The sequence below is a fragment of the Oenanthe melanoleuca genome, chromosome 2, assembly GCF_029582105.1.
Source record: "Oenanthe melanoleuca isolate GR-GAL-2019-014 chromosome 2, OMel1.0, whole genome shotgun sequence".
In the NCBI taxonomy this organism is placed as follows: Eukaryota; Metazoa; Chordata; class Aves; order Passeriformes; family Muscicapidae; genus Oenanthe; species Oenanthe melanoleuca.
This window is the reverse complement of record NC_079335.1, coordinates 55451738-55461555: the sequence shown is the minus strand read 5'-3', so window position 1 is coordinate 55461555 and position 9818 is coordinate 55451738.

Genomic DNA, 9818 nt, shown 5'->3' with positions numbered 1-9818 from the left:
GCCCCCGGCCCGCTTGCGTGGGGAGGGAGCGGGAGAGGCAGCGAGGTGATTTCTGCTTCACCTTCCCTCACACCTCCCTTGGCGTGACAGCGACGCGCCAGAACAGGCATTACTTTTGTGCTTAACTCCGCTTCACAGATCTGCTAAAGTGACACTAAACTTCAGGCATATCAGCTGTGCTGCAGCAACTTCAGCCAAGCAGGCTGCTTTGATTGCTTCTTCTCCGGTCTGTTTTTAGAAATAAAATGCTGACTCCAGAGCAAGAAAACAATTCTTAATTTAGGATGTGCGAGACTGATGGGAGAGGCTAGCAGGGGGCTAAGAATTAAAATCTATGGACAGTACAGCTCTTCAAAGCTGTTGCAAGTCAGTTGTTGCTGAATGATATGGGGCTAGTAAAATATTACCTTTGTTTCCTGCTTGTGGTGTATATAACTGATGCAAATCAACAACCCGATTTGCAAAATTTGCCTATCTTGTAGTCGCATGACAGTAAGATTATTCTTATGATTAATTATGAAACTACTGATTTCAAGGTTAAAAAGAATCGCCAGAAACTCAAGATAGTGAGAATATTCATGCACATTCTGCTTGAATTCTTGTATGAGATCTGAGGTGTTTGTGAGTTGAAGTCAGTGACGTTTAATTGCCAAGGTTATTTGAGGTCAGAGTGTGCCCTGATTGCATTCACATTTTTATATCCCAGGCATTTGTAGAGAGTTAAAGACTTTCCTTGAGTCTCATCCAAGGGCTGTATGCTTCCTTACTTGTCTGATCAAGCTCAGGCCAGGACCATTTCAGATGATGATGACTGTAATCAGAGTTGCAGAAAGAAATTTTTTTTTCAAATATGAAGTTTGGCTTTTTCGTTTAAAAATAGAATGATTTATGCTTTTATTAAGTATTTTAGATTAGAACTGTTTGTTTTATGATTGTGATTACATGTTATCTGTGGTATAACAAAGCTAAGAATCACTTCAAGTGGATCACATGAAACCTTATGGATTTTAATTTTTGTTTGTAAAACCAATATTGTTGATATGAAAAATATAAATGACTTTCTGGATTGGCAGTGGTGTTCAAAGAAAGAAAGAAAAGAAAAGAAGTAATAAAATGCCTTTTTATTTCAACATAAAGGGTTCCTTCTTTTCCTAGATGAACTATTGTAAGTTTAGCAACCTAGTTAATAAGGGGAATAAGAGAGAGCAAGAAAGGCTCTGATGGGGAAAGTTTTGGTTTAATTTTTGTGCAGTTCTGTCATTTCCTCAAACACGGAGTTTTTCTTTGTGTGTGTATGTGTGTGTGTCTATGTTCTTACCATCTTCTCAGGCCTCCTTTTTCTTAGGATACAAACATTTGAACAAGAAATTATTTTCAGGATCCTGCTGGCATTCGTGCTTGACACATATATGTAATATTAATATAAGCTGTATTTTCAGCAGCAGTTGTGGGGCAATAGCAGCTGTTTGTGAGGAATCCACCTGGGCTTTAAAAGCTTGTCCTTCATTTTGCTTTCAGAGAGCTTTTACCATAGGCAACTTTTGCAGTCATCTACATTGCATGCTAGACAAATTTTTTAAGTGGTCTTAGAAATCTTATTCTAGTCTCCCAAACTATTAAAAATAGATGAGTCTGGATGCTGAGGTTTTCCAGCCCATGTGTTGACCAGAGGTTTCCATGTGTCTGAAACTTCCCCCTTATCAGTCTTATGAATCAAAGGACTTAGCTTTTTGCAGAAATGGGACTGATAGACAACAGGAAGGTTGAAGAAAAGTAATGCAAAACATTTGGTAGCTTTTCCCTTGTATCTTCCATGCCTTAACCTTACTTCTCACTAGAGATGATGTTAAATATGCTTAAATTAGCATCACTACTCCAGGTACTCACCTTCCTCATTTTCTCTCCATCTCCTTCTCTCCTCCTGCCCATGCCCTTCACTTTTTTCAGGGTGGCTCCAGGCCTCATTGATCCTCTCTAAACCAGCTTGGGTGGCAAAATCTCTTGAGGTTCATTTTCCAAACAATAAATCACGACGTAAATGATGCTTTATTTCTCCCATCACATTCTTCTCCATAGGCTAAGAGCATGCTTTTGGCTTGTCTCAGCCTTAACATATAGCTTCAAGTTTAGGATAGACTTTTTCCCACCGAAATGTGGCAGCAAACAGCCCTATCCCAGCGAGTGCAACAATTTATCACCAAGTCTGAATTCACACAAGCGTGCTACTGATGTTGCATCTTGGATGGCAGAGAGGGGGAATGTAAGCAGGATCACTCACATGAGTTTTTCATGGCTTAAAAACACATACTGAACTAAATTGGGCTGTTTGTACATTCAGACATCTTGTTTTAATGCTCTCTGTATGTATCACCTATTAGACTTGCCTCACAGTTGCTAGCTTTTTTTAAATGATGAGAACTAGAAATTTGGTCTTAGTAATAGAAAATCCACATTTTTCATATCTAATTTCCTTATATTTGGGAGCTTCTAAAATCAGGAACTCTACACCCACTTTTAATTACTTTGAGGTTGCATGTTGATGCATTATGTATTTTGATATGCTTGTCTTTTTTCTCATTATACTCAGAAGTATGATTACAAATTATTTCATTATTTTTGAGATCAAACTGTGTATATACAAATCTGTAGTTCAGAGGGACAGGTCAGAAACCTAAATTATGAGTGTTCATTGGCAACAAAGCCAATAGTTACGTCTACTATATCTATCTTTTTCTTATTGCTACCTACCTGCCTGGAATAGGTTATCACCACCTTGTAGCAATTTCTCTGGCCCTGGCTCTTTAGACTGAATTCGTCTTATTGTTCTTGCAAGCATATAACTGTGACTGTATTTTAAGGACACAAGTGCCTTCTTTACCTGTTCTGTTTAGTATATTTCGGAAAGGGAATTTGTTGTCCTTTCTCTAAAATGTTCAAATTATTGTAATGCTTTAGAAGAACTTGACCTTTTAGATGGTAAGTTTTCAAATGACCTTGAAAAAATATATTGCTGGTCATTTTTTGTAATTGTGGCTTAATTTTCTGAATTTTTAATTCCCATACTCTTTTTTCATTATGTACATTTTTTGTATTCCTTTATTTGTATTTTTAGATGAAGTTGTTTATTTATATTCCTATGTTATAATATGTATTGGAAATCCTTATATATCACATCATCACATATGGTTTTCAGACACTGTAGCTTGTTCCACTTCATTTTTCATAGGTTCTTGCACATTTTCTGTTGATAAATTCCATTTCTATTATAAAAGTTAATTTATTAGTAAATATTTTCAAAGTGTTTGGTTTGTTTTTATTTTTTTTTCCTTTTTTTGGAGGACTTCCCCCTCCATACAGTTTAAGAGCATTGTTACAAAAAAACCCCACCAAAATGAGGTGAGGTATATAGGAAGTTCTTTCACCCAGACAAGCCTTTTGTCTCAGATTGGAGCTAAATTTGCATTATTTACTGACTGCTGAAATTATAGGTATAGATGGCATTAAGACATCTTACAGTTACTTAAGAACTATCATACGTAAAATAATGTGCTACATTTTAATCAGAGTACTGCAATTGCTTCTGCTCCATGCTGTGGTTATATCATGATGTGCTATATCTCTTAGGATTATGGATAAAAAAAAAAACTGAGTCCTTACTTACTTGTGTGTTTTTTGAAAATACACCAATTTTGAGTGCCACTCTTACCTCTTTCATTTAATGTCATTTCAAGAGGAAATACACTTAAAAATTATTGACTAGCACTTCTGAAATTAGGATTCTTACATTCATTACAAGGTTTTCTGCTGATGATAGGGGTTGTTCATTTTTTTTAGCAAGAGCACAGCTCAATATTTACTTTTACTTTCAAAGTTTTCTAACAATTATATTACAGTAGAAAACAGCATAAAGCAAAATGACCTGTCTAATAACAGCACAAGGGGACTAACTCTAATCTCTTGAGTAATGGAGAAGGGGAGGAGACATTTTAATATTTTATGTACCAAAAACTGAATGGTCGGGGTAATTTTGGTCTCAAAAATTGATTCCTGTTAATGCCAGAGAAATAAAATACCACTTTTCTTGTTGACAAAGATGCAGAGTAAATCATGGCTGCAAATAGCTCTGTACTGTGAGGTTAGTTTATGTATCTTATTAATTGATTGGTCATATTGCCTGTACACTCGCTTCAGGTCTGCACTGAGTCATGTAGCTTTGGAGAGTCAGAAAGACAGGCAAGGTGGAGAACTTGTCCCAGCTCAGACCTCATCTGTGTGATCACTGTTGACACGCACAGTCTGAACTTCTCAGCAGAGGACTTTGACCTGGAGCAGGGCACATCTAACAAAGACAATATATATGAAGCCCATACTCTCAAAGCCAATGCATTGGTGCACATATGCCTTGTTTCATCTGTTTCCCCATACTAGTTCATCAAAATTATGCGTATAGAAAGCTACAGTAATGTATTTTTCTTATAACAGTAAAGCAGAAACTTCACAGAGGCTTCCTTCTTCAACTTGCAATGTTTTCACTGTTTAAAATTTTAAGTATGTATCCAGTAAGAATTTTTATGGCTACTGGTGTCACACAAAAGAATTATCCTTGGAACATTATATTCTCCCCTGTAGCCAGATTTATTATATTCAATATCTTAATTGTTCTTTACAATGCAGCTCATTAACTTGGCTTTTTAGGCCATATTTCAGTATTCACAACTGGCCCAAGAAGTTCACCTAAAGACAATCATTTTGGAAAGCAAGTGTCAAAGACAAAACAAATCCAAATGTCACTTTACTATATTTAAACATTCTGAGCTTTGGGTCATGGTTTTGCTATAGGTCTGGAGGATCAAATGAGATTTGTGGGATTTGACTGAGATTGTGACAAAGGGTATGCGTTGCTCTGTTTTCTGGTTCCTCTCTAAGAGAAAGTGAAACTGGTCCAAAAAGTGTTGCACTTGAACTGCTTTTTCAGAGTGGAGTTCATGACAAATGTGTACCCCAAAATTTTCAAATCTAAAACTAGTAATTTAAACATAAACAATTTTATTTTTCAGAAGTTTATTCTTCTTAAGCAGGTGTACTTAAAGGAAATGAAGCTGTTGTTTATTTTGTCATCTTTAAGGGCAAATAGAGGAAGCAATAAAAAAGGAAAAGAATTTAGAAGATGACTTACTCTTTCCTTTTACAGGCATAAATATTTTTTTAAACTTATGAGGTAATATTATTTTTGCATTTTTTTCTTCAGCCCACTCCTGTTAGAGTTATATGAGGACTAAGTATACAGCTGTAGCTAGAATTTTATTGAAAAACCTAAATATAAAAGTTCGTTGGCATCAAGAATCATACTTACTTCATTAGACCACATAAAAGGATGCAATGTATAGATGCCAGGTCAGAATGCTCACTTCAAAGAGTTATATTAAATTTGAAAATGTCTGAGAACAGTAGTAGCAGGTGTGCCTTGAAATTAATGTTCTACTTGCTGTGTAACAAGTAATTTTTCCTTTTGGCTTTAAGCATTGCAGCCATTTCCTTAGTTATTGAAAAGAAGGTCAAATGGGTTCTTTTCCGTCCGCCTCTTAAGAATATCCTTTTAAAAACATACATAAAAGCACAGTAAATATTCAGTTCATGGGCAGAAGCATATTAAAAACCAACAAGCAAACAAGCCTGCCCCTAAAATGGAGGTATGATTTCCAGAAGTCATTTCACAATACCAGCTGAGCAGTTCTTGTCAAGCCTTGACTGTCCTTCCCTTCCAGTTCACAGAAAAGATCCAAATTTACTTCAACACTGTAAGGCTCTGCCTGTGATGCCATGAGCAATATCCCTTGATTTCTGAACTCCCTCTGGCTTCACCTAGATCCACGATGCTCCAGTATTCTCATTTCTCAGCTGCTTATCTTTGCACTCTTAACTAGATCAAGAGTGAATCTAACGTTCTTGTTTCTCAAGATGTTATAATTAGAGGGTGTACCTGCAGTTTCTACTTTTAATTGAACATTGTTTGTAAATAATTTTAATCCCATTTTTTATGTTTATAAAATGCAAGTAAAATAAATTTTAAAAGAAGAAGAGTTCAGGCTTTTTTTATCAGTCAAGCAATAAAATTCACAGCCTTCTGGAATAACATTTACTATTGTTGAAGAAATAATGTTTGAGTCTAGATGGCTTACAGAGGTACATATGGAACTTCTCGCATTTAGGGCACAAGTTCAAACGTGGTCCTCATTAGCTGCAAATTAAAACGATCAATAACTGACATCTGTTATGCAGCCAATATGGAATGAGTTGCTTTCTGAAGTGGATAGTTCAGAAGACATAATTGGTGAACTTGTTTCTAAATGCACTCTAAACATGCACATGTAAAGAAGTTTATTCTCAAAATGAATAATCTTATTTCTCAGAAAAAAGCCAACAGTACCAACCTCTGCAATTTGGCATAACACTTATTACTTTTGTAATTGCAACAAGTAATAAAATGCTGCTGTACCTGAAACCTACTTTCTCAAATAAGTCAGAGCTCTTCACATATGTGCTTCACCTCTCAGTAGAGGTGAATCTGATTGGCAATGCAGGGTGGAAAAGCCCCTTGCCTGCACTAGGCATTTTTGACAGATCTTGGCCACAAGTCAGATCACTGTAAAATCCTGAAATGGCATGGTGTGCATTAGGAAACAGCCTACTGTGCCTCTACATATCATTTTCAAAAACATCCCAAGACCATTTATGAAAATGCCGGTACAAGTGTAGACCGCACTGAGCTAGTTCATTAAATCTTTGTTCTCCAGAAGTAAGTTCATCAAATTCATCACATAAAACACATAGAACACTTGAAAAATATGAGAACAAGATTCAGAAAAGGTGAAAAAGCCTCATATGATGATTGGGTGTCTAGGTTGCTTTCAGTATTCAGTAAAACAGTCAGGAAATACTCTGTCAGCTGATCTGTCTGCTATTTGGTGACCAAAGACAGAGTAGTAAGTGGATGATTTTTATATAACCCTTCTTCCACAAAAGCTTTTTGGATCCCTTAAGAATGTCACTACTTTTTATTTATGAAGTAGTAAATTTTGTCACTGTTGATTATAGTGTAGCAAAACTCTTTTTTTGTCCTATTCTGTTGTAGGTTAATGTAGCTGGAAGCATATTTTGGAAAACAATTGATAGAAAGACTTGTGACTTGTACATGCTGAAGATCACATCACGTCACATCACATCACATCATATCACAGCTTTCTTTCATGCAGGAACTTTATAAAAGAAAAAAGCAGTGCTGAATATGCAGCATGTTCTTCCAAAGCTGGAAATTATTACTGATGTAAATAACACTGCAGCATCTTCTTTCCACTGCATATGTAATGTACTTTAATGTGTGTCTTAATGCACGACTAAAATCAACATCAGTAAAGGCACCACAAAGAACGATATAATTCTAAATTTCAGGATTGAAGTATTTCGGCTGAAACTGATAAATAAGGCCATTCTTTTAGAAAAAAGAGGAGGTTAATGTGTTTGCTAAACGTGTTCACATAGTGAATACAAAAACACAGTCTCTTTTGTGGGTAAAAATCAGATTTTAGCTGGATATCAAATTTTGCTGCAGAAAAGAAAATGCTTTGATAGAAGAAATGGCATTCTACTAAATAGCATGCATTCAGGACAGATTTTCAAAGACGTGAAGGGCACTTAGATACATCAGTTAGGTGCCTCGTGGATCTTCATGCCTTTGAAAAACATCCTCTCTTGCTCTGTTAGGATTTTCTTTATGCAGAATTTCTCTTCTTTATGACTCATCTCTATCATGTCTTTGCTGTAAATAAAACATAGTCTTGGTTTTATAAATATGTTGATAGGCAGTATGGAAAACATTAATCACTGTAAAGCTGAAGAATACTTAGCAAAAGTGAAGTGCATGAATTGAAAAATATTGATTTAAGTAGTATTCAATGGCTACAAAAAGCTCTATGCAATCTCACTATTTTCACACCAGAAAGGCCATTTTATCATACAGGGAAAATAATAAAATTTATATTTTTCTCATCTGAAAAAAAAAGGAAAATAACAGTGAAACAAAGATATTTAAAAACATATTATTTAGCACTAATATTAAGGAGTTATAGAATGCATTGAAAAATTTAGAATACTACCTTTTTAATAATGATACCCATTTTTCATAAAAATAAGAAAATGCTTAAATCCTGGTAACATCTAAGTATATATCTCATGGGAGCAATTTTCATATGTAGATAAGTAAAGATAGATGCTAACATATCAATCAGAATTTTTTTTGTGAAAATTTGAAACAAAGTCTTTATTCTATGTGAATCCTTAGCAAAACTGGTGTTCACTTCAGGATGACTCTGTCTTCCTCACTCCTGTTTAAATGTTAACTAGAACTGCAGTTTTATGTATACTACTGAATGCTAAGTCTTCTGTAGCAATGTAAAGACAAAATTAATGGGATTTCATTTTAAAACTTTCCAACTTCAGATTCAGAGGAAGTCAAACTGCTTCTTTTTTATATTATTAAAAACAAAATTAAAGAGCAAAATTAGCTAAATGGAACATCAAAAGCAAATAAATGTAAACAGAAGTGACTACATTTTTTCTATAAGAAGAGGAAATTGCTCAAAATTGCTCTTGTAAAAGTGCTCTATTTAATACTTTAAATTTTTGAGAACTGTTTTATTATTATTGATCATTTCATCAAATTATTGCTGGCTATTGTGCATTCTTGGTTGTACTAATATCAATAAATATGAATTCTACTATTCTGCTTCTTTGTCCACAGCAATCAGGTTCAACACTGTAAGTGAAAAACTGCCCTTAAATATATAATTTCGTTGGGATTTAATATACTCATTATCACCACATATTCTTTTAAGTGCATTTAATCTTAAGAACTTTTTTAAATCAGTACTATTACATTAATAGGACTTCACTTAGCAGGCAAACGTGAGACGCAAAAAAAGTTCAGTTAATTTGATGAGACCCATACGCCATTAAGATGTTTGGCAATTAACTAAATTTCTGTCTTTTTGGTCTTCATTATCAAAACCCAGGCTAGTAATTTTCTGTAGTTTTTTTCCAGTCTTACTGAATACAGAGAGAAGCTCTGTGTCTGATAATACACAACATGTATGGCAGTCAGGGAGAGGAAACCTTTCATTTCCAGTTACTGATGAAGGCAGAATTCTAGGATTATCTGTTTAAGGGAAATGAAATCTAATTTTTTTTTTTTTTATATTTGGCAAAAATACTATTGTAACTGTGCCTGTATGGTGTCTGTGATGTGGAGTCTACCAAGCATTCTTGAGCTTGCACTTGCCAGGCTGGGAGGAGGACACCCTTCAAGAGATGTGGTTAATTTAAGTTCCTGCCCAATCCATACTTTGGTTAATACAAATCCAAGCCCCATAAGCAGGGCTGTAATTTTGAAACTAGTTAGAATGCTGTATGTGATTTGATTTGCCAAATATATTTCAATCAGTCAAATCCTCCACTCCAGGTAGTGTCCCCCTGATGCTTCCCTTGCACTATGAAGATTATGCTGCTGCAGGGGAGAATCAGCTCAATCCTTTATTTCTACTCAGGGCCTCCCAGAGAAGGAGGTGGGATAGTTTTCCAACAGTTTAACAAGCTGATCCAGCTCATAATGATGCATTTGCTAGGTCCAATATAATGCTGGGAGGGAAAAGGGAAGTGCAGAGCTACTGCATCCCTAGAGTCCACTGTCACACCAGGTGGGTGTGAGCTAAAACCACACCCTTAGTGCATGAAATCCTTGATTTACTGATACTACAATGTGAATA